Genomic DNA, 26710 nt, shown 5'->3' with positions numbered 1-26710 from the left:
TGAGGGGGTGACACATACCCACAGACTGTATGTGAAAAATTTCAAATGCAGTGAAATTGTGAACAAAAAAAATGCAAATCCGCCATGATTTTTTGGGTTTTGCTTTGAAGTTGTAAATTCTGTGTTTTTATTTTTCCGTACATTGAGCTGAATGTGGGCTTGCTTTTTGCGTGCTGAGCTGACTGATTTATTGATGCTAACTTGGGGTATATAGGATGATATGGTCAGTTTTTATTGCATTTTTTATGGAGGCATAGTGACAAAAAAAATGCAGCAACTCTGGAGTCTAGATTCTTTTTCTTCCATTCACATTATTTACCGATCTGGTAAATTAGTTTTATATTCGTTTTTGATAGATCAGACTTTCATGGAAACTCCAATACTTATGGTAATATGTTTGTCTCTCTTAAAAAAAATATATATATTTTTTTACATTTTTCTATACTTTAAAGCTTAAAAAAATACTTTTAGTTCTCCCAGGGGACTTGAACCTGCAATCGTCAGATCACTCATATACTGCAGTACCACAGAGTAGTGAAAATCACGGTCTGCTTTAAAGATTCGCATATAGCAAGGCCTTCAAAGGAGGCGTAAGATGGCAGTCATAGGACCACATGTTCCATTTTAAATGCCTCTGTCAGCTTGACAGCAGTGTTTAAATGGAAAAACAGCCGTGGCTGGACCTCCGCTCCATCTTTGGCTGTAAGGCCAGGATCACACATGCGAGAAACTCGGCCGAGTTTTGCATGTTAATACCCGGCACTGCCTTCAGCACTCGGGAACGGAGCATGCGGCCGCACACTCCGATCCAAGTTCCGGCGGCAGTGCCGGGTGTTAACATGCGAGACTCGGCTGAGTTTCTCGCATGTGTGATCTTGGCGTAAGGCGCAGATACCGGCTAATATATTATAGCTGGTTTCTGCTTTGTGTGGAGGAAGCTCAGCTCCTAAGACCCCTGCAATCGCGTACATTTATATGATATTCCTTGAAGGGATCATCGGTATAAACATAAGTTTGAAAAGTGCTAATTACTCAAATTTTTTCTCCAGTTTCAGATAGTTTCATAAAAATGCAAAACATATTGACTTGTATTTACCTGAAACTTAAAGTACAATGTGTCAGGAAGAGACCGTCTCGGATTTGGTGGATATGGTGAAGCTTTCCAAGGTTATTACCACATGAAGTGACACAGGGCAGAATTGTGAGATGGAAAACCAAATATAAAACAAAAGATTGACCAGCACTTCTAAACAGAGAAAGACATATATGAACAGGTGCAAGTGAAGAGAACGACTCTGTGTAACTAAGAATGCAAAGCTGCACTCTGAAACGCTGCAATATGTCAACATTGAATATATGAAATTGGAACTGCATTACTGCTGTAGACAACATGTACTTGGTGCACAATTTGGCCTTGTCGCTGGCTGTTCCAATTAATGGGCTAAGTATCTTCGTTGTTTTTTTTTTGTTACATGTTTTATACAGCAGTAATGCAGCCCCAATGTCATATATTCGATGTTTACGTATTGTAGCGTTTCAGAGTGCAGCCTTAATTTGTTCGAATTGAAAATTGGGGCTTGGTCCTAAAGGCCAAAATTGACTCAGTCACTAAGCGATTAATATTCAATACAAGTAGTTATTAAAAATGGATTTGCCTTTAAAGAAAATCTTTTTTCTTTTTACGTTGTTTTGGAGCGCCCCGGCCAGGGCTATCGGGGTACTCTGCACCGGGCCCGTTGATCTCAATGGAAGTTGTCACGGAAGCTGTGACCCGGTCCGTGGCCCTGGGGCTCCATGGCAAAATGGGGTGAAAGAACAATGAAGTAGAATTGATGAATAGTTTGTGACGCCACCTGTGGTGCTCCGCAAGGGGGATGTTAAGCCGACGCTGCATGCAGATCCTCTGGGACTAGTGGTGTGTTGCAGCCAAGATGGTGAAGCTCCCCACAGGTGGAGCTGTAGTCCCAGGGCAGTGTGGACGCTGGTACCCAGATGTAGCGGTACTAGGTGTGTTGGCGCAGGAATGAATGGAGGACACCGGGGCTTGTAGTTCCAAAGCTTTACTCACAGTCTGTAGTACACACAGGTGCCTGCCTCCGTGCCGTGTCCTCCGGGTCAGGGACTCAGTCAACCTCTAGGTCAGATGGAATGCTCCCTTCCAACACTCCGCCAACATGTACCTTTCTGAACGTCTCCTCTTATAGCGCCTTTAAGTGTGAAGATCTCCTAGTACTGAGTTACACTGGAGTTCCTCATGACAGATGTTCCCAAGAACTCTACTTGTACGGCAGACCGCTGTAGCCTGCTTCGGGGACTCCTTACTCCTGAATCCTGGCTCACTATCAGTGTTGCTGTTGTGCCCCCAAGTCTTAGATGGGAGTAGTGCATTTATATCCCACTACTCCACCGGTGTCTGCTGCAGAACCATTAGTGTCCATACAGCCTCGGGGACCGGGCCCCTGCCTTGCGCTTAGAACTTCTAGGCAGGGTTTTTCCTCTAACCCACGTCCTCTGTTCCCTTTTACTCCTACGTTCCGTACTAGTCTTTCCTTCTTATGGAAGATCAGGTTTCTGTTCAACGTCTTTCTCCTTCTTTCCCTTCCTGTGCCAGCTGGCTCAGATCACTGAGGCAGCTGCAGCACTCCTTCCTCCATCCCTCTCCCAGGGATCTTTCTTCCTCACTCCTCTCTGAGTGACTCTCCCACTCACTGACCTCAAACTCTCTCTCTGAAATTCTAAACCTTCCCCCTCTTTTATGTGTTCTAAATTCCACCCACCTCCCAGCACGTTTCGTGTTCCAAGCAGGGAGCCACCAAAGGTGCTCCGCTACACTCTGAGCAGGGAGCCGCAATGTGGCTTTGCTGAACTACCGTGTTGCCTGGGATGCGAGTTTTGGAGCGTGGTTAGGAGCCTCCAACTCACCTGGATGGTGGGGTACCACACCTCAGGAGGAGGTGCAGTACCTCTGTGGCAACTGAACCCTCAGGGGCGCCACAGTTTTGTCTTGTATAAAGATGAAGACCTCAGTTTGAGAGAAGCGCTCATATTCTGCAAACTTTCAAACTTTACTTTAGGAACATAGACAAATTAATTACAAAAAGAAGGCTGTAGTTTACAGCCCATTCCCCGTGACATTGGCTGAAAAAAAACCAAAGTTTCTATGGCATTAAGTCTTTGTTGCCTTATTAAATTTAGGCCTCATGTCAGTGGTCGGACATTTTTACAATAGACGTAATGACTTGTAGTAAAAGAAAGCAGTATAACCTCCCATAACAATGATCGCGTGCCATGTTGTCCATAAAGGCCTTACAATAGGTTTTACTGTGTAGGAAATGAGACTGTTACCTTTTTTCTCAGAAAAAAAGCCTGGTGGAAAATTTGTAGGAAGATCCCAGGATGTTTCCGGAAAAGTGCAGAGGCTCACTTATATTTACCAAGGTGAGAAGGTTTCTTGAAACCTGGCCCTGAACTTAGGTCAGCTGCTCACCTGAAAACTCAGACTTATTCACATGTCAGAGGGAATGTGAAAAATCCAAATAAGTCTGATGATATCGCAGAATATTCAGGTATTATGTAGGTAAAGGGCAAAAAAAATTCTTTAGCAGGCATTAACGCTGAGTAAAAAAAAATAGCATTTCCGCAAAAATAAAAACAAAAGTAAATTAATCCTTGACTTTTATTTTTCACTATGGATGTAGATGTGAATTTCATCCTTTTTACAATGGGTGAAATAATGTTTTTTGCCCGAAAGATCATCATTCTCGGCAGCGTAACCGGGATCTTCACTACCGAAAGCAATGACAGGCCAAGTGCACTGTATTATAGATCGCTCAGTTCACATGTCATGGTGTTGCTGCAACAGAGAGGAGCCAGAAAACTGCGCTGTCGATTTCTCCTACTCCTTCACTGTCTAGAAGCACGTCACCTTTGTATTAAACTGTCCATGTTTCTTCTAGCAGTGCAGGGGTTATTTACTCAGTTGAGAGCTCCTGGAAGCTTACCTACCTTAAGACTCTCAGCTGTTCACTGTTGGCCACTCCCCTCTCTGATATAAACTGGACTCTGGCAAGTAAGCATTGCCAGACTTGGCTTCATTGCTGCATGGTTCGGGAGTTGCTGGTGTGTTGTTTGAGAAGGCTCTTGATGGATTTATCTAAGACTGTTGCTAGGTTTTGGTTGTGTGCAAATCCTCTCCGTCTCCTACTTTGATTTTTCCCATCCTTCATTCCCTGGTGTCTCCCTCTATTGTCTATCAGTGAATTTTTTTTAAGATTGATGTTTTCCTTTATCCCTGTTTGTATTACATTGTTAACCTGGTTGGTGTATAGCCATACCCTACCACTCCCCTCTTCCCTGAGTGGGTGGAGGAAACAGACTGAGGGCGGATTCAGGAGCTCATCCAGGCACCAGGTAATCCGGGGAGCAGGGATAGCTATGGCACCCCTAACGTTAGGAACAGGGGAAGGAGCCCCAGGCTTCAGGATACCCAACAAGTGACTTGTGACAGCACATCTGCAGTACCATCTGCCTGTGTAATCATGCTTTAAACATCCGCTGATGGATTAATATTTGGGGATTAGCGTTCATGTAATGCTGCAAAATTAGCTAATGTAATCTCATTTTAAAGGGAACCGGTCAGCTGATGTATGGTGCCCAAACCGTGGGATGCATGTATCCGATGCTCATAGCTGCTCAATCACAGTGACATATGTCATACTCTGAAATGCGGCATTTCAGAGTAAAAAATGCTTTTAATCACTGCCGGGTACTGAGTCGCACTACAGACTAGTCGTGCAGGCGGGTCCCTGGCGTCTTCTCCCTGCCCTCTGACAGTGACTAACAAGCCTCTTCCTGCATGTGTGTATATACAGTTGTGTGAAAAAAGTATTTGCCCCCTTCCTGATTTCCTAATCTTTTGCATGTTTGTCACACTTAAATGTTTCAGATCACCAAACAAATTTAATTATTAGACAAAGATAACACAATCACAAAATGCTTTTTTTAATTGAAGGTCTCTATTAAGGGAAAAAGAAATCCAAACCTACAGGGCCCTGTGTGAAAAAGTGATTGTGTCCTACACCTAATAACTGGTTGGGCCACCCTCAGCAGCAACAACTGCAATCAAGTGTTTGTGATAATAGATTGTGAGCCCCAATAGGGACAAAGATGATGATGTTTGTAAAGCAGTGGGGAATTAATGGCGCTGTTTAACATTTTGCTGTTGAGGTTTATATCTGGAAGGTCTAGTTGACAATGTTTTTCAATAGAATGAGATGAAACAAAATCCTAAACTGTCGTATGTAATAAATTTATTTTCTTAGTAGGGGTCATTTGCAGATGTATGCAACTGTATAGGCCTACAGAGGCATGCAATCAGGGCATATGTTTTGTGCCATTTTTTTAATTGTGTACCCCAGTTTTTGAGCTACACCTTGAACCGCATTTACACTGGCCGAAAATTGGAAACGAGTGATTGTTTCCCGATGATTGGGCAATCATCTAAGGAAAGAGCAAAACATGCAGTCGGCTGCAGGTGAAACGATTTTTAAATTGGCTTAAATATCATAGTTCTTGGCAGCACATCGTTCTGTGTTAACAATGGTGATCATATATCTGCACAGAATGATTGTATTAACGATCATTCGGTGCACGTGGATGTTTAAACATTGGCCTGTCTACACTAATCCTAAAATAGACTAAAGTAATCCTAACTGGCCTGTGTAAATATTCTACTAATCGGCCACCAGTCATTTAACAGATATGATTGGGCTATGTAAATGAAACCTTAGACGGGAGGTCCGAAATACAACGTAATTTTCTTCCTAAATGCGTATCTATTTAATGCCATAATCTAAACTATTTTCTAATATTCTTTAGTTAAAAATTCTCTGTTCACCCCTAACTACACTATTTAACTGCTTTCTATTTTTTTTTAATAACTTCCTTTTTGATAATGCTTTATATGAGAATCCCAGGGCATGCGGTCACTGCCATACCCTCTATTCTTTCCTGGAACAAAGCGTCATCGGTGACCTTCATTTCAGTAGCTGGGCTAGTCCCTGCACTGTCCCTGTGCACAAAAAAGTGACAATGCACTCTCTCTCCATCTCAGATCAGTAGAAAACGAGCTGGCAACAGAGCACACTGTCAGTGTGCATTGTAAGGATACACGGCGTGCAGAGCCCAGTGCCCCCTCTCACCCCTTAAAACTTGTGGCAACGGTACTGGTTCCTGAAAGTTGAGGTATTTGTCATAGATCGTTTAGTTAGGGAAGGATAGGGCATTTTTAATAAAAGTATATTATAAAATAGATTCAATTATGGCATTAATTAAGACCGGCATTTAGGATGAAAGTTAATTTGTTTGTAGGACCACCCTTTTAAACCAAGCAGCAGAAATGTAGTCGTCAAACATCCGTGTAGATGTATGTGGTTACTTCTGGACTGCAAAAAAAGCTTCTCTTTTCCAGCAAAAAAAAAAACATGATTGAGTCTTAACAGTTAAAGTCTGCTTCCATCACATTCTTGCTATCAGCTTCAAAAAATGAATAGCTAAATTGAAATATCGTAATAAAAAAGTCATTTAACATTGGCATGCTTCCAGACAATGAGCGGAGCTCGGTCTACAGTTATTGACAGACTGAAGATGGTTTTGAGCTAAGAAGAGCAGAATTCATATGTAAATAATTGCAGATCAATATACAAAGAAAGTGATTGAAATGCTTGCACTTTATAGAAATGTATGTTGGGACCATTGTTTAGAAGTTATTTAATTATGCGTCTGCCAGAGTCTTGGTGATCTTATTCCCCCCCTCCTCATCTGCTTGTATTGTGCTGTTAGGGAAAGCAGATTTTAATAACCTTGAGCAAATATGTAAAACGTGGTTTTGTTAGGATCTGATCGCAAACATCACACAATGACAGGACTCCGCCGTCTTTTTTTTCTTGTCTTTAATCATAGAATCATAGAATCGTAGAGTTGGAAGGGACCTCCTGGGCCATCTGGTCCAACCCCCTGCTCAAAGCAGGATTCGCTAAATCATCCCAGTCAGATGTCTGTCCAGCCTCTGTTTGAAGACTTCCATTGAAGGAGAACTCACCACTTCTCGTGGCAGCCTGTTCCACTCATTGATCACTCTAACTGTCAAAAAGTTTTTTCTAATATCTAATCTGTGTCTCCTCCCATTCAGTTTCATCCCATTGCTTCTAGTCTTTCCTTGTGCAAATGAGAATAAAGTTGATCCTTCTACAATGTGACAGCCCTTTAGATATTTGTAGACAGCTATTAAGTCTCCTCTCAGTCTTCTCTTTTGCAAACTAAACATTCCCAAATCCTGCAACCTTTCCTCATAAGACAGGGTTTGCAGACCGGTCACCATTCTGGTCGCTCTTTTCTGGACTTGCTCCAGTTTGTTGATGTCTTTTTTAAAATGTGGTGCCCAAAACTGGACACAATATTCCAGATGAGGTCTGACCAAAGAGGAGTAGAGGGAAATAATGACTTCACGTGATCTAGACTGTATGCTTCTGTTAATACATCCTAGAATTGCATTAGCCTTTTTTGCTGCTGCATCACACTGTTGACTCATATTCAGTCTGTGATCTATTAGTATACCCAAGTCTTTTTCACATGTGCTGTCACTTAGCCCTATTCCTCCCATTCTATATATGCTTTTTTCATTTTTATTGCCCAGATGTAGTACTTTGCATTTCTCCCTGTTAAAAACCATTCTGTTAGTTGCTGCCCACTTCTCCAGTTTATTTAAATCTTTTTGAATCCTCTCTCTCTCTTCTCTAGTATTAGCTATCCCTCCTAGCTTTGTGTCATCAGCAAATTTAATCAGTTTACCCTCAATTCCTTCATCTAAATCGTTGATAAAGATGTTGAACAATACAGGGCCCAGGACAGAGCCCTGTGGTACCCCACTTGAGACATTCTTCCAACTGGATGTGCAGCCATTTACGACCACTCTTTACTGCCTATTAGTTGAGAAAAAAGGCTGAAACGGGCGCAGAACAGGTTTTGATAACATAATGCCTATGTGTTGTATGGATTTAATCGAGGTCTTTTGTTACATAAAGCAATGCCTATCCATTCTTGAAGGTGCCCGCTATTTCAGGTAGTGTAGCCATTTCTAGTTGACCATTATAATGACACATAGGATGGTCCATCGCATGGACTGTAATGATGGGCTGGCATTGGATTGCGATGATGGTCATGGGGTCCAGAAACGGATTCTTCCGTTTCTACATAAATGCTCAACAGAAATTCATCTAGATTTCCCATCGATATACATTTGAGCACTGCCCCATCAATAACAGTGGAAAACACATTATTTTGTGATACTGTCGAGAGAGGTTCATGCTGTGTGTGGCCACACTGGGCGCCTATTGTGAATTGCAGCCTGTCAAGGATCTCGCTAGAATATCCAGAAGATGAGTAGTGTGAATGGACCATGATTACTCAATGCGGTATCAGAAGATGTTTATGTGTCCATATGGCCAAGGGTAATAATAATACTTAGTCGAAGAACACTGCGTGTTCAAAACGAGCTACTCAGGTGCTCTCCCTCTTTTGTATTGAATTTTATCTTGTAACCCTATTTTTTACTGAATATCAATAAAGTTTTTTGAAATTTTTTTATTACTTTGGAGCTGGATTCTTCTTCCCTTTTTTGTTATACGAAACCAGTGTCTTGGCAGAGACACAAATCCGTTTCTCGGGATCCTCAGAATATTTTGTAATCAGCAATTGGGGTGAGCTGAAATCTCTTTTAGCTTCATGTAACAATAATGGATTGGGTTCGTACCGTAAGAAATTGAGGTCTTTTACAAAATTCACAAAAAAGTAAGAGTGGACAAAAGATAGGAAAAATGAGTTCTTTTTCTCCGTTCCACTTCTTAGAAGTATGAATCCTTAAGATGGTTCATTAAACATTGTAATTTTATAGACGATGCTAAGAAGCATTCTCCAGCCGGCTATGGCGGGAGCAGCATACTAATGCCCAACAACAAACTGTGTTCCACCACTCGTTTTCTTTATTAACAAACCCTTTTTGTCCTTTATTACATATATTAAAATCCAGCGTAATAAAAAAATAATTGTGATCAGCACAAGTGTAAAAAGTTTTACCGTAAAAGACTGCGCATTTCAAACTTTCAGAGGTTCTTAGTCAACAGTCTCTCATTGTGCCGTGAGTGACCAAGAACCTCCTAAAATTCTAGGTTTGAAATGCGTTGGATAATAAGGCTATGACTTTTTGAAATTGTGCACCATTATGTTTTATTATTCTGGATTTTGAAATTACAAAAAAACATAAATCACATACAGTAGATGAGTGTTGGACTTTTGTTAGTTTGAAATTAGGACGTGTGATGTGTATTTGTATACCTGTGTATGGTATGTGTATGAGGAAGATGAATGTGTGTGGTAAGGAATATGCGCACTGTCATGCAGTATTTTTGTTGTCATTTTATATGGGTATTCTAAGGCTGTTGCTCTTGTAGAGGAGTAATTGATAGATTTCTTTGGGCTGAAAGTAGCTCATGAACCTCTCATTGTACTTTGTCTTTTCGTGGAATCTTCCCATCCCTATATAAGAAAAGGTGAAAGTTTCTATAAAAGGAGGTGGTGGATGCAGAAAACCGTATTATCCCCCTGTCTGCAACACTACTCATCCTCATTTGAGGAAAAGGAAAGCAAAAGCTCATGCCGTACAGAATAATGATACTGTGCATAATTCTCGTAATGGTGTCCAATAATCGTGTTGTATAATGTGCACGCTACGAATAAAACCATCCCTATAGATAACACAAGGCAGATGAATGCAGAGGTTTCCCCTGTCACCCCCTGCCGTGCGGGGACGCAACAGAGGGATTAGTCCATATGCTCTTATTTTTCCAGAGTAGCTGGTCCTTTTATAATAGTAGAGGAGCAGAACGGGCAGCAAAAGGAAGAAGCTGCCACTGGTTGGAATCTGCTTCAATTCTGTGTTCAGGCCAATAAAGGTTTTGTCATGGACTGCAACAAGATGGAAGTCTTTCTAGTCCTTGTGACTAAACTGACCTGACACCTCTGTCCACCTGGTTTTTAATGTACTAGATCTGTGTCCTTTATATTCTACGTGTCAAATACTATTTCTTAGAAATCTATAAAAGCTGTGGTCCGCAACGTTCTTACTGTGAGAGTCAGTCGTAGCCACACGCCAAATTCAGCGCCCCCCCCCCCTTTTTCAGTAGAGCCAAGACAGCCTAAATTCCCATAAAATAAACTATTGAGACCTTATGCCTCCTCCTTTATGGGCAGTATACTTGTATCCAGGGGTGTCCACATTATTGCATCCAATGTCAAGCACCCATCTAACTGGCAGAATCATCCTATCTCTAGATTACTGTAGTTCCCCACTGAAATTTGCCACTTAGTCTGAGAGCATAATAATGTAGAGACAGTGACTCTAATTCCAATGATATGTCCCTTACTATGTAGTGATAGGCAAACTCGTGGATGTCCGGGTCCGGCGGGTTCTGGCGATCATTTAAAAATAAGTTTGGTTCGGGTACCAGAACAGTATTCGAACCTGAACCCGGACCACATTCAGATGAATGGGGGGCCCAAACATCCATTCATTGCCATGCTGTCATCTGCGTGACAGCACGGAAAACATGCGTTCTGATTGGTGGTAAGATGGTTACCGCCAGGCAGGGAGCTGCGTTTCCCAAGCTGTCAGATATGGTAAAAAGGTTACCACCAGTCACAGGCGTCGCTGATAAGAGTACTACAGCCATAAACTCTGGTGACCTTTCTCACAGCAGCGCTGGACACTGCAGGCTCATATGTCGCCATCTGACAGTGTGGGAACCCCAGCGCTCTGTCATCAACTAACTTACAGATGATCAGAGCTGCGGGTGTTTCTTGCTTGGTCACACACATGACAGCATTGCGAAACAGCCGATGCTCAGGGGGCCAAGCCCGGACAGGAATACTGACTTCCTTAAAAAGTCTGTGTTCAGAGTCCATGCACGGACACTAGGTGTTCACTACGGACCCAGAACTTTACTGTTCAGGTTTGCCGCTCACTGTTACTGGGCTGTTTGCTGTAGTTTTGACAAAATGACCTGTCAGCATGAGATTTTCACTAGAGGACCAGTAAACCTGTTGCCATGTAGTCCTCCATATTCATGAGCTCTGTATAACCCCGCTCCCCCCACTTATTGACGGCTTTCTGCCTATGCACAGTGTACACAGGAAGCTTCCAATCAGTGGTGTGGGGTTATACAGAGCTCAGCATTCAGAAAACGCATTCAGAAAACTGCTGGATCTGAAGCAGAGAAAACAGGGATTGTACAAAAACCACAGCAAGCAGCCCAGTAATTGATACATTGCTGGAATCAGGGTTTTTGTCCCTACATCATGTTGTATCACATTCACTTTAAAAAGTATTTTCCTTTCTTACAAGTGTTTTACGCCAAGTCTGAGGTTCAGAGCACTCTGTAAGAGGTTTTCATCCAGGCTATCTCTGTATTTGGCCGTGTTTGTTTCCTTCAATGGCAACTAATTGTCCTGTCCATGCAGTTGAAAAACACCCCCACAGCATGATGCTGCCACCACCATGTTTCACTGTTGGGATTGTATTGGGCAGGTGATGAGCAGTGCCTGGTTTTCTCCACACATACCGCTTAGGATTTTCGCCAAAAAGTTCTATCTTCATCTCATCAGACCAGAGAATTCTCATGCGAGTCTCTCTCACGATTCTCATGCGAGTCTCTCGCGTGAATACCCAGCACTGCTGCCGGCAATCGGACCGGAGCATGCGACTGCATAGAAATACATGTAGCCGCATGCTCCAGTCCGAATGCCGGCGGCAGTGCCAGGTTTTCAGGCGAGAAACTCACACGAGAATCGTGTGAGTCTCTCACAAGTGAGTATGAGCCCATAGTCTGGGAGTCCTTCATGCGTTTTTTAGCAAACTCTATGCGGGCTTTCATTTGTCTGGCACTGAGGAGAGGCTTCCATTGGGCCACTCTGCCATAAAGGCCCGACTGGTGGAGGGCTGCAGTGATAGTTAACTTTGTGGAACTTTCTCCCATCTCCCTACTGCATCTGTGGATCACAGCCATAGTGATCTTGGGGTTCTTCTTCACCTCTCTCACCAAGGCTCTTCTCCCACGACTACTCAGTTTGGCTGGACAGCCAGGTCTAGCAATCCTTCTGGTGGTCCCAAACTTCTTCCAGTTAAGGACTGTGCTCTTATAAACCTTGAGTACTGCAGAAATTCTTTGGTAACCTTGGCCAGGTGTGTGCCTTGCCACAATTCTGTCTCTGAGCTCCTTGGCCAGCTCCTTTGACCTCATGATTCTCATTTGGTCTGACATGCACTGTGAGCTGTGAGGTCTTATATAGACAGGTGCCTTTCCAAATCAAGTCCTATCAGTTTAGTTAAACACAGCTGGACTCCAATGAAGGAGTAGAACCATATCAATGAGGATCACAAGGAAATGGACAGCATGTGACTTAAATATGAGTGTCTGAGGAAAGGGTCTGAATACTTACGACCATGTGATATTTCAGTTTTTCTTTTTTAATAAATTTGCAAAAATGTCTACATTTCTGTTTTTTTCAGTGAAGATGAGGTGCAGAGTGTACAGTAATGAGAAAAAACAAGAACTTTTTTTGGATTTACCAAATGGCTGCAATGAAACAAAGAGTGGACAATTTAAAGGGGTCTGAATATTTTCCATACCCACTGTATACAGCTTTTAAATTGCATTATTTATTCTATTTTTATTTTTTATTTCCTAAAATCCGATCATTTCCCAGCTTTGTGGTATATGGCTATTGCATCCTTTTCTGATAAATGTCTTCGGTAATGAATAACAAGGCTCCGATGTATAGAGCGGTCTTGCTCGCCCTGATGCAGGTAATCTTTCTCCCATCCTAACAAGCCGCCGTGCTATAGCAATCCTCGCCCGGTTGGCTCGCTGTCGTCTTTGCGCAGTTTGCTGGTGTCACAAGAGGCTGGAAGATTGCATTGTTTTACTGCACCTCCATGTTCAGCATACAGGAGAGGTCCTGAATAGAAATGGCTCTTTAGAAAAGGTGATAATGAATTTTACAGCCAGCAATAAATGTTTACTGCCTCTTCTTTCAGGGGATGTCAGGCAGGAGGCAAGCTGTTCCTCTTCCATGCAGGCTTTTACCCACTGAAATCTAGAAGCCTATATGATGGGATGAGCCGGCCGCACTTACTGACAATTATACAGGACAGCAAAATGATTTCTACACTGTGTCGTCTTCCGTGTCATTTTTCCAGGGTCATTATTGATGAAATGTTGTCCCCTTCGGTATGAAGTAATGGAGAAATGAGCTGCCATGTCTGGAGTCTTCATCAGTTTATTATGCACGCTAAATTACATTATGCTATGGAAAAAAAATTGAAAGAATTGCTCCTACTTATCCCGGTGCTATATATTTTTTTTGTGGAAAATAGAAAAAAAAAAACAAATAGCGCCACTTTTGACCATGAGTTGTGACTGGTACAAGCAAACGCTGACTATAAACCTAGAGAGAATTAGGGGCTGTGAGTGCAAATAAAGGTAACCGGTACGGTCCTTAACGCTTTCAGATAAAATGTGTTTCACACGCAATTTTTTATAGGGGGAAAAAAAAATCAGATCTGAAGCCGCTGACCTCAGTCCATGATGTTCGTAAGCCATACTGTGGATATGGGCAGGAATTTTCCTTAGGAGACAAAATCTTGGAATTTCCCAAGTTTACTCCAAGCCACACAGATACCCCTTGTAGATAACATGTACAGTAATTAAATGCCGGGATTTACAATATGGATTTTACCTCCTTTAAATGGTATTGTTTTGAGTACGTATGAAAAAATAATATACAGTTAATGTGCATATTTACTATGGCAACCGGCAACCCTATGTAAATATTAAATGTATAGATAATAAGTGCCAACATACTGTAAGCAACCAAGTCTGACATTCTTATATTCTACTAGATGAAGGTCCAATGCTATCGCATTGGGAGAGCGGTAATGTCACGATGGGGTAGGCTTTGCAGCGTTGAGAATCTCTCAAGCCAGTGAATCATTTGGCTGATTCCGGCGGCGGCGTGTTCGCGACAGTGTTCCGCTGGTGGTATCGCGCAAGAGGCTGCGTATGGCGTGTACTGTGTGTGTGTCTGTGGCGAGTACGGCATATACAGAGTGTGTTTGTGTGGTGCGTACGGCGTATACAGTGTGTGTGTGGTGTGTACGGCATATACAGTGTGTGTGGGGTGACGGTGTTCCGCTAGTGGTACCGCACAAGAGGCTGTTTCCATATTGAGACACCCATCACTTGGGTGTCCCAATATGGCAGTCGATGAACTTCCGCCACTTGAAATTGTGTGATCCGGACACATTTGGACGGAACAAGATGTGAAGACATTACAAGGTAAGTATATATTAAGATGAAATATTTTATTTACTGGATGAACGTTCTGTAGGAAGATTGATCTTGTGCAAGACTAAATAGGTCCACCTTGTTGTCTTGGTGTGTGTGTACACATATATACTCACACATGCACGCTGTATAATATATATTGATACACTGCCGATTTTGCTATGTTTCCCACCTACAAAGAATGGAGATGTCTGTAATTTTTATCATAGATACACTTCAACTGTGAGAGACCTAATCTTTTAAAAAGAAAAATCCAGAATATCACATTGTATGATATTTACGTATTTCATGCAATAAATTGCAAATTAAATACCTGATACAATAGAAAAACAGAACTTAATATTTGGTACAGAAACCTGTGTTTGCAATTACAGAGGTCAGACGTTTCCTGTAATTCTTGACCAAGTTTGCACACGTCTGCAGCAGAGATTTTGGCCCAATCCTCCATACAGATCTCCAGATCTTTCAGGTTTTGGGACTGTCGCTGGGCAATATTGAATTTTAGTTCCCTCCAAACATTTTCTATTGGGTTCAGTTCTGGAGACTGGCTAGACCACTCCAGGGCCTTGAAATGCTTCTTATGGAGCCACTCTTAAATTTCCTTGGCCATGTGGTTCAGGTTATTGTCCTGCTGGAAGATCTAGCTATGACCCTTCTTCAATGCTCTTACTGAGGGAAGGAGGTTGTTGGCCAAAATCTTGTGATACATGACCCCATCTATCCTCCCTTAAATACGGTTCAGTCATCCTGTCCCTATTGCAAAAAAGCACCCCAAAGTATGAAGTTTCCCCCACCATGTTTCATGGTTGGGACAGTGTTCTTGGGATTGTACTCATCCTTCTTTCTTCAAACACAGCAAGTGGAGTTGATACAAAAAGTTCTATTTTGGTCTCATCTGGCCACATTACCTTCTCCCATGTCTCCTCTGGATCATCCAGCTGGTCATTGGTGAATTTCAAACTGGCCTGAATATGTGTTGGCGTGAGAAGGGTTAATCCATGATGGCGTAGTGTGTTACTAACAGTAATGTTTGTGACTGTGGTCCTAGCTCTCTTCAGGTCTTTAACCAGGTCCTCCCGTGTAGTTCTGGGTTGATTCCTGTCCTTCCTCAGATTCGTCCTTACCCCACAAGGCGAGATCTTGCATGGAGCCCCAGACCGAGGACGATTGACAGTCATCTTGTGTTTCTTCCATTTTCTAATAATCGTGCCAACAGTTGTTGCCTTCTCACCGAGCTGCTTGTTTACTGTCCTGTAGCCCATCCCATCATACAGGTCTACAATTTTGTCCCAGGTGTCATTAGACAGGTCTTTGGTTTTGACCATGGTGGAGAGGTTGCTGTGTGATTGAGTGCGTTGACAGGTGGCTTTTATACAGTTAACGAGTTCAAACAGGTGCAATTAATACAGGTAATGAGTGCAGAATAGGAGGACTTCTTAGGCCGGGGTCACACTTGCGTGAAACTTGCACAAGTCTGGCGTCTCAATACCCAACACTGCCGCCGGCACTCTGGACCGGAGTGTGTATTTCTATGCAGCTGAGTGCTCCGGTCCGAGTGGCGGCGGCAGTGCCGGGTATTGAGACGCGAGACTCGTGTGAGTTTCTCGTAAGTGTGACCCCGGCCTTGGAGAAATTAGTGCTGGTTGGAAGGTGATCAAATACTTATTTCATGCAATAAAAATACAATTTGATTGTTTAAAAATCATAATGTTTTTTCTAGTTTTTATTATTAGATTCTGTCTCTCACTGTTGAAGTGTACCTATGATAAAAATTACAGACCTCTCCATTCTTTGCAGATGGAAAAACTTGCAAAATCGGCAGTGTATCAAATACTTATTTTCACACTGTGTGTGTATGTATGTATGTGTGTGTGTGTGTGTGTCCGGGATTGGCATCCGCACCGTCGCAGCTACAGCCACAAAATTTGGCACAGTCACACGTCTGGAACCCGAGAGCGTCATAGGCTATGTTGTGAGGCGAAATTTTAACCCCGCACGTTCCAATTCACCAAACAATTTTGCCCCTATCTACGTAATGGGGAAAAAGTGTGCGTATCAAGCCCCGCCCCTCATTATGATGTCATAATGGTTGCCATGGCGACGCTGATTCATCATAGGTTGCAAGCCCCGCCGCTTATGATGTCATAATGGTTGACTATGGGATGGAGGATGTGTGATGTGTATATGGGCACTGGACTATGGGATGGAGGATATGTATGATGGGTATATGGGCACGGGACTATGGGATGGAAGATATGTATGATGGGTATATGGGCACGGGCCTATGGGATGGAGGATATGTATGATGGGTATATGGGCATGGGACTATGGGATGAGGATATGTATGATGGGTTTATGGGCATGGGACTATGAGCTGAAAGATGTGTGATGGGTATATGGGCACTCGACCATGGGATGGCGAATATGTATGATGGGTATATGGGCATGGGACTATGGGATGGTGGATGTGTGATGGGTATATGGGCACTCGACTATGGGATGGAGGATATGTATGAGGGACTATGGGATGGTGGATATGTATGATGGGTATATGGGCACGGGACTATGGGAGGGAGGATATGTGTGATGAGTTTATGGGCATGGGACTATGGGATGGAGGATGTGTGATGGGTATATGGGCACTCGACTATGGGATGGCGAATATGTATGATGGGTATGTGGGCATGGGACTATGGGATGGAGGATGTGTGATGGGTATATGGGCACGGGCCTATGGGATGGAGGATATGTATGATGGGTATATGGGCATGGGACTATGGGATGGAGGATGTGTGATGGGTATATGGGCACGGGCCTATGGGATGGTGGATATGTATGATGGGTATATGGGCACGGGACTAAGGGATGGAGGATAATTATAATTTGCTATAACTAACCACAGTTAGTTACTATTCCCGGGCAGCGCCGGGCTCTTCAGCTAGTGTATATATATATATGTAATCACATTGACCTCTCATGGTCACCTTTGAAGCACTGGATGAGACTTATTTTTGTAAGTCACGGCCATTTGACATGATTTGTCAGGCAATTCCCTGTGAGATGGCAGAGATCTCTGATCCATGAGGCAACATCAAGTGGCAGCAAAAGAAAATGGTTACGTTTCTTGACTTTTGCAGTATGGAGAGTGACATCCACACAGCACTCGGACGTCGTTCTCTGATGATGAGACTGTGGTGAGATTGAGCTGTCCCAGGTATTTGAGGATCGAGGATGATCCTGACAGCTTTGTGATGCCTGAATGACAGTGCGGTAATTTTGCTCCAAGACTACAAAGGACTGACGAATCCAAAATTATTCAGGAAAAAAGAAAGTAAATTCAAATAAGCATGAATATTCGGCTGGTCAGAAGAAATCTAGCAATGATTGGCAATATGATTACAACTTAAAGGAAGACGAAGTCAGATAAATCGGGTTATGCCTCGTATGGAGCCTAAGGGCAGGACAGTGACTACTTTGTTTGGCGTTCTTTGAATTCACATTGCAAATCTTTGGGCTCTGCTCTATTTTATAACTCTATTCTGAGTTATAGACATAATTCCCTTGATAATTTTTCTTCTCTATTTTTTTCCTAGAGTGTTCATTTAAAGACGATCTGGCCTGCAGTAGATTGGATGAAAGTAATGAATACAGTGATTTTTTTAGTATACATTTTTATATAAAATAATATATATTTTTAATATACAATATAATTCTGTCTTTGGAATCTTTATATTATAAGCACATAATAATTATGGTTTATGGTGCTGCCTAGAATTTAAAATGCCCCCATTGTCCTGCAAGGGTCGGCAACACAATCCCAACTATCCTATAACAATATTATCGCAATTTTTCTTTGATTAGATAAAACAATTGTTACGATACAAAAAAAAAGCTCTAAGCACCACTGTTCCACCTTTTCCTCTATCTGAATCCCAGAGGCAGAAAACACACATAGCAATTATGTCGCCATAAAACCCCAAGGCAATGAACGGGTGCTCAATCCATAAGCAGCAACATGCAATAAATCCATATGAAGAAAAACAACGGATGTCACTCACCGATCAAATATGCAAAAACTTTATTCCGAAGTACAAGGCATCTGCACGGGAGACGTGAAAAGTATGGACTACGGCCGTTTTGCGCTCCTGCGCTTCAACGGGTCCAGAAGCGCAGGAGCGCGAAACGGCCGTAGTCCGTACTTTTCACATGTCTCCCGTGCAGATGCCTTGTACTTCGGAATAAAGTTTTTGCATATTTGAACGGTGAGTGACATCCGTTGTTTTTCTTCATATGGATTTAAAACAATTGTTAGTTAAAATACAGCATTGTAATGTACTGTATAATGCTTTATATAAGTATAAAGAATTGGCAAAAACAGAAATGCATCTAAAATATATATTTTTTGAGCTGCTGTAATATTAGTGCTTCATTTAAAAAAAAAATCCTGTGACGTATTCGGGGGGCTTAAATGAAGGCAATTTTAAATCCCAGCACAGTTCTGAGGTTTCCCGTCCTGACGTGCATTTTATATGGCGTGATATTATTTTCTAACTTAATTGGAATACTTTTTTGAATAATTTTTTTTTGTGACATGAAAATTACAAAAGACAAAACTTTTGGGTGATTAGGTTTTAAGGCCACCAAACATATTAGATGAAAGTTGGCCGAGTCAGTTAGTCTAATGTGTTTTGGGACCTTTGGGAGTCTCCCCTGACAGATGGTGGACCCAATATGATTCCTGACGGATACGGTAATTCTTTGTTCTCTGGAGATAAGCCACTGCCAAAGGAATCCAGCTTTCCTAGAGATCACAGGAGCACTCTGCCGAGCCGAGCATTCCTGTGTACAAGACAGTTGTCAGCCTTTAGAGAGTTTGGGAGGCTTTGGAGAGTACCTCATTCCATTAATATAATAGGAGCAGGATTGTTCTATGGAGAAGGTGAGCATCAGCCGTCCGTGGCACAGCTCCGCATCTTCTTTAAAAGCTCGGTGAACATGAGTTTTCATGAAATCCCATCCACTTTGCGTGAACTGTTAAACACAGCAGACCTTATCTATTGTATATATGTCACGTGTAGGTTCTGTATTGTACCATGTATTATTTTAGCATTCGCTTTCCTCAGTCTCTGAGGTCAGGCGGCTTTTGAAAACTTTCTCAGCCATGCATGTTAAAGATGAGTCAAGAAATTGTCCTCACACATTCTTCCACCCTTGTCAGATTACCCACTGCACCAGTGTTTAATCAGCCGTGACAAATCCCCACGCTTTGCTCTGACATACTTCAGCAATAGGATGTCTGAATACTTCTTTTTTTTTTTTTTGCATCATTCCACTCTGTCCATCCGCAGCTCAGAAGACGGTAACTGAGCACAGGTTCATACATTCAGGTTAGTTATGTTGGGGGGTTCCCTAAATGTCCATCATGGGCTGACATGTCTGGATTATGTGCAGCAGAACCCTGTCAGAATGCAGGAATTGAGGACCAACACGGCCACCTTATCTGAAGGTGACCTTCAAAACAAGCATTTGCTTTTTGGAGGTAAATTCACAATTGACCATTACCTGCATCTGCACTGATAGGATAAGTTTACTTTGAAATTAAAGTGGACTAGTATCCTATTTTCCAAGAGGCCATACAAACTCCAATATGATACTGATAGCGTGTTACACTACTTAGCTATTGTAAGATGGCCAGCGGACAAGTCCTCGAGGAGATATGTGTCATCATGGCTGTTAGCTGTGGTGATGTGAGCTCGGAAGTATGCTCCAGCACATATATTTAGCCATTCCAGGGCCGGTTTTTACGAGCAGTAATAACAGATGGGTGGGAATGACCGCTCGCATATCCCAACCCAGGGGTGTGGTTTGGCAGATAAATTGGAGATTGAGTCTCTCATTCAGTGTCTGTGGCTGGAGGTGTGGAGACCTCCCATGTGTTGATAAAGACATTGACTTGAGCGGGTGGACCCGCAGTGCTATATGGACTGTTTATTTTCTGTTTGTTTTCACTTTGTTTAGTTCGTTTTGCTATCCAGAGGAGTTTATGCAGTTTCAATAAACTTGCTTGGACATTTCAGCAATACCACTTCCTGTGCCTACCTCAACCCCAGCCAAGTGAGTACGGATCCCTACAATACAAAGAGAGAAATAGCAAGTATCATGCTCCTTCTATTCCTACTTTGGATATCCTGCATCTTCAGCTCCAAAACACTCAGCCGAATGATGTTTTGGCCGATCTTTCGCACGTCAACGGTTTTTGCCGCCTCTAGTACACATAGGAGCCCTTGCTTTGCCAAGAGTTCTCTATGTGAAAGCCACTGCTATAAATTTATGGTGGTGGCTTATTTAGAGGAGAAGAAAAAAAACAGAAGTCTGAAAGCAGATATGCTGGATCTTTATATTCCTCAACATCAGCTTTTGGGAGAGAGTCGGGACGCCATACACATTAGACTGCTGAACCTGTCAACATCTGTAGGTTTGGCAAACATTAGTCTGAGTATAAACGCCCCGTTACACACAATGATATTGTGAACGATATCGTTGCAACGTCACCAGTCTGGTGACGTTGCAACGATGTCGAAACAACATCATTGCGTGTGACATGTACCAACGATCAGTTGGCTGATTGCTAATCGTTGCCTAATGGTCTGGGCCATAAATCTATCGTTGGTTTCCCGCTGGGCAGCACACATCGCTGCGTGTGACAGCGAGAGACCAACGAACAGCGAGCTCCCAGCGCCATATAGCAGACGCTGGGAGCTGGTATCCAGGGTAATCAGCAGGTAACTAAGCGCCGCGCGACGCTTAGATAGCCACTGTTTACCATGGATACCAGCGTGCTCTGATCCTGATCGGGTATCCAGGGTAAACAGCGGGTAACTAAGCGCCGCACGGCGCTTAGATACACGCTGTTTACCCTGGATACCAGAGTGCTCTGTGGTCCTGATCGGGTATCCATGGTAAACAGCGGATAACTAAGCGCCACGCGGAGCTTAGTTACCCGCTGTTTACCCTGGATACCAGCGTGCTCGCTGGTCCTGATTGCTGGTGAGTCTGCCTATGTGACAGCTCACCAGTGTTTAGCTAACTATGTCCCAGCGATCCCATCCACATCGGATTGTTGGTGGGATCGCTGGGACATTGAAGCGTGTAACGGGGATCTAAGATGCTTAGAGATATGTTGCAGCATTTTATTCAATATACCACCCTATTCTTTTGCTTAAAGGGGCTGTCCTGGCTTAGGCTGTGTGCCTGCAGACTTGTGAATACTCACATCGCATGCACTGCCCGCTGTGAGGGTTCTCCAGCGCTGGTATAAGAGGGGTTTGACCACAAGTATGCGATTTGCATACATGTACTCACGCGACGAATTTACTGTATCTTGCCTCGCACAATCTAGTCCAGGGGTCCCAAACTCGGCTGGGTATATGGGCCGCACATAGAAAAAAAATAATTTAAGGGTTGCATTCTTTGCAGGAAATCATGCTCCTCATCTTGTAGCTATGTCCCTATCCTGGTCTCCTTCTTGTAGCTATGTCCCCATCTCCATCCGGTCCCCTTCTTGTTGTAATGTCCCCAGCCTCGTCCTCATCTTGTAGTAATGTCCCCATCCTGGTCCCCTTCTTGTGGTAATGTCTGCCATCCTGGTCCTCATCTTGTAGTAATGTCCCTGTCCTGGTCCTCTTGTAGCAATGTCCCCATCATGCTCCATATCTTGTAGCTATGTCCCCATCCTGGTCCCCTTCTTGTAGTAATGTGACCATCCTCATCTTCATCTTGTAATAATGCCCCATTCTGGTCCCAATATTATAGTAATGTCACCATTTTAGAGTAAACTCCCCATCCGGGTCCCCATATTGTATTAATGTTTCCTATTGTGCTCCTCTTCACATAAGCGTAAAAGAAAAAAACATTCTTCTCACTTGTCCTGTGTTCCCTCGGAGTCCTCTTATCTGCACTTGTGGCCCGCAGGCACTATAGACATCTTGATAATCGCGGTCCGGGTCAGGGGTTTGCTGACGGCAGTGCTTTATTTCATTTGAATGTGTGTCCTCTGCATAAGCTCTTTGCACAGCAATACCAATACCAGCCGCCACCCAATCAGAGACCAGCAGCTGACCTCGGCCTGCCGGTGGCTGGCACTAGTGTTACAGTGCAGAGAGCTTGTATCTGTGCGGCAATACAGTTCAACTGAATGTGTATTCAAGAACCCACATTCAACTGAAATAAAGCGCTGGTATTGGCAGATCCCAGGACCGGGCCGCTATCATCAGGGGGTCTACGCATGATTCAGCTTCCAGGGCCACATGTGACTTCCGGGCCACTTGTTTCAGAGCCCTAGTGTAGTCAGATTATGGCCAGAAAAGTTCAAATTTCATACTTGCAGTCAAATGACTGCTCGCTGCTGGTATAAGATATAGCAGGAACGCAGGATGCAGTGACGAGCAGGAGGCAGAGTAAGAGTTAACAGGTTTATTACAGGGGATACTCCACGCAGGGAGAGTATGCAGGGGGTGTAAGGCCTGTTTCACACTTCCGTTTTTGTGTCCGCCAAACGGATCCGTTTCCGTTTTTTTGACGGAAACTGATGCAAACGGATCCGGTTTTTTAAAAACGGATCCGTTTTTTTGACGGATCCGCGGTAACCGTAATGGAAGTCTATGGGACAAAAAAAAACGGATCCTGCAAAAAATGGCGGATCCGTTTTTTTACGGAAAACAACGGATTTTGACGGATTTGAAAAAACGGAAGTGTGAAACAGGCCTAATGGATAATGCTCAGTATAGTAACAGAAAGAGAAATAATGTTCATATAACAGGTGAACTTATCAGTCTGATGTTTCCGGATGTTGAAGGCTTGAAATCCCATGGTGGCGCAGCGACGTATCCTGGCTTCCCTAGGCACAGCCTCGTGGTCTCGGGCAGAATCACACGATGTGGAGTAATCTGTGGAACCACCGATGAATATCTAGGTTCGGAGGAGGGAGCCAGGGTTCTGTTTCATGGCTCTGCGTGTTCCTCCCGGTCAGTACAAAATAGCGCGCCAGCAATTGTCAGTGGAACGGCATGCACGAGATGTCTTCTCCGAATCAGAGGTGAGAGGGCAGACAATTACAAGTTGCTCACAATCGGTAGGCACATGGGCTAGTGCTACCTGACATCTCCTGTACTCTGACATCTCCCTGTGGAAAGTGGAATCAACCTTCTCCTGCTGCGCACTCTGTCTTCCCGCCAAGAGCCCTGCACTGGCGCGAACCGTCCCTTTTAAGTCTGACCTGCCCCCTACAGTCAGGTGCAAAGGTCTGGCCTGGTCAGAAAGCTCTACCCCTGGCAACAGTGGTGGCAGCCCCAATAGTTCTGGCCCTCACACGAGAGAGGTATGACTGGCCCGGTCCTTCTCCCTACACTTGTACCAGAGAATCCCCACACTGTGCAGTTCACTTGCTGTGAGGATTTATAAGTCTACAGGCATCATGTGTAAGTGCAAAAGGGGGGGGATTACATCGATGCATAGTTTTGGGAGACAAGAATCAGTGTTACTTGTGTTTTAATAATTTAATCCATTGATTTTTTTTCTGGGAATTTTGGTCCAGTGGGCTGTCCCACCGCTTTTTTAAGTGTGCATACAGAGATAGTTGTCAGTCACTGATAGGACCGCCCACTTGACTGAAAACCCCAGAAAGAGCAGAAGTTTACATGAATAAATTAAAGTTATACTTTAATACAAGTGATATTATATAAATACAAGTGATTTATAAAGGGATAAAAATATATTGGTATCACCGTTTTTTATTTCTTTTTACAACTCTTTATTTGCTTTTGCAGCTGCTGCTTGGCATTGAGTACTGCTGCTTCAGTTACTTGAAGCTATATTACCCAAGTCCTTCTTTTTCATGTAAAGGGGTTGACCTCCTTATAGGCCTTTCATTTTTTTACTAAAATGCATGTATTTTTGGCTTAATATAATTTTTGCTATTGGGTTTCATTAAAAATGTGGCATTGTCAAATGCTGTTTGTTTCCTTGCACATTCATCTTTGATGACCACATAACCACATCAAATATCGTATGAGTAAGGATAAGTTATAGTCCAAAACGTCTACGGTTTCATACATCTTGGCCACTCTGGATGTTTTTTTTATTTTGTCTTTTTAATGTATTTTTGAATAAACTTTGGATTTTTTATTTGTTCCTTTTTTTAGTTTCTTAAATTGCCCCTTACAATAATACAACTGTAATGAAGTATATAGCTTGATGTTCATAGTCTCCTATGAAACTCAGAGACTGTGATTTGCAACCTTTTGGGTGAGCTTCAAAGAAGTACTACGATGGCAGTGATGGGGGTCTTCAGCAGTCCTTTGTCTGCTATTTTGACCACAATCGAGTCATGGGAGGCAGATGGATGCCTGCACATCGACAACTACTTCATTTTGGTGCAGATATTACAGAAGTGACATTTGACCTATCTAAACTAGTAATATCTTATAGTATAGCATTTAACCTCGGATAAGACCCTATTGCGCCTTTTGCTCCTCCATTTTTCCTACATTATACATTTAAAGCTCATCTTTTGCAATACCTTCAAAAAATTTGCACACCACTGATGTCAAACAGAACTATAGTTGAATGGATGCACCTCATATATCGGTACCACGTCAGCCATCCTCTAATCCTGTGGCACCAGCCCTGTTCCAAGAGAGTCTATGATGATGAGATACAGCAATCTGTGAATTACTGAGCTCAACTCCCTCAATATCCATAGATGAATGCCATCTGGGCTTTGTCAATATTTAATCGCCTCAGACACAGCCGTACTTTTACTTGTGTTAATTTAGTTATATTGAATGGTGAACTTTGACTTCTGCCTTGCTGAATGGGCCCTGGCACAGTCAGTTCATTAGTGAACATGGGTGACAAGTACCTGTCTAATATCTCAGCATTTTCTTTGTCCTCTATAATTACATTTCTTTGGTCGTCGTTAAGGGTCTGACATAATCAAATTTTTTGCTTTCCAGCGTTAATATATTTGTAAATTTTTAGCAGCTGGGTAATAACACATGAAAGATGAGTAACAGCAAGCATAACTGAGGCTTCAGCTCACCCTGTATGGTGGCTCACAGAGTCTCTACAGTTTCACACCTGAAGGTGCTGGACTTGGCCCTATGTGATGTCTGTTTGGTACACTATTTTTAGGGGTAAAAGATCTTAAACTGGAAACTCTGGGTTACCACAATTGTTAAATGCAAAGACATATATCGAAAGCTGTCCAGAGCTAAGTGATCTATCGCTGTGTTTTGCGTATGTCCACGGTGGTTACATGCCAGATAGTCCTCATCTCAGATCCACTCCCGTGATTTTGTGCATGTGCCATGCTAATTAGAAGTCGCTCTAAGGCTGTGTTCATTTTTAAGATTTTTGAGGCTATTAAAAACTTTTGGGGCCAGATCATTAAGACTAACGTCGATGATGGGCTTGCTGGAGTATGATGAGCTGAATTAATTCACATCACTTAAAGGATTCAGCTCATCTTCTCACACGGGCCTTTCCAATCAAGGACTGGAGTAACATTTCTGGCGTAAAAAAATGCAAGCACTTTTGATTAATGTTGACGGGTTTATAGCCTCATCGCATTCTGCCATCTCCCCAGCGCTGGTCATTTTTGCGCTACTGCTTCAAACTGTCATGAAAACAGCAAAAGTGCAAAAATTATTGTGAAACTCCATGTTGTACCATAATATTGCTACCTGGTGAAAATAATTTGATGAATTGCCTGATGAGTTTTTAAAATGGAAACCGTTCCAGTAAATGCTTTTTAATTTGGAATTTTTGAATCTGGATTCACTTAAGAGAACTGACATATACTTTTTTGATCACCAGTAAACCAGTAAAAGAAAAAAATGCTTCAAAAACTCCAAAAATGTGAAGCTCAAAGTGGATTTACTATAGAAATAAATAGTAAGAATTTCTATGTGTTCTGCTCCTCAAAACTTAGCAAGAACATTTCTGAATAGGGTTAAAACGATGAAATGGACACCAGATACCAGGAGTGAATCGCCCCAGTTCTGTGGTGGAGTTATTCACAATATAGCCTCACTGCTGGTGTCATGTATTAAAGGTGTTGTCCAGGACTATTATTATTTTTACTATGGGACTAAAAACCTATAGGCAGGTTGTTGTTAACAGAGAGAACTGCCTTCCTGTTCTATCCAGTGCTGGCACAGAGTGGTTGGACACCGACCATGCCTGCCAAACGTCAA

The 26710-nt window shown here is 42.8% G+C and overlaps 1 protein-coding gene across 7 annotated transcripts in view; it reads left to right on the top strand.

Moving 5' to 3' along the window:
• Positions 1 to 26710, top strand: part of MPPED2 (metallophosphoesterase domain containing 2) — a 227723-nt gene that overhangs the window by 156004 nt on the left and 45009 nt on the right. The gene's annotated exons all lie outside the window — the stretch shown is intronic.

This window comes from Dendrobates tinctorius, unplaced genomic scaffold (genome assembly GCF_039654945.1).
Source record: "Dendrobates tinctorius isolate UK_male_01 unplaced genomic scaffold, ASM3965494v1 ptg000048l, whole genome shotgun sequence".
NCBI classification, from domain to species: domain Eukaryota; kingdom Metazoa; phylum Chordata; class Amphibia; order Anura; family Dendrobatidae; genus Dendrobates; species Dendrobates tinctorius.
This window is presented reverse-complemented; position numbering and strand designations above follow the sequence as displayed.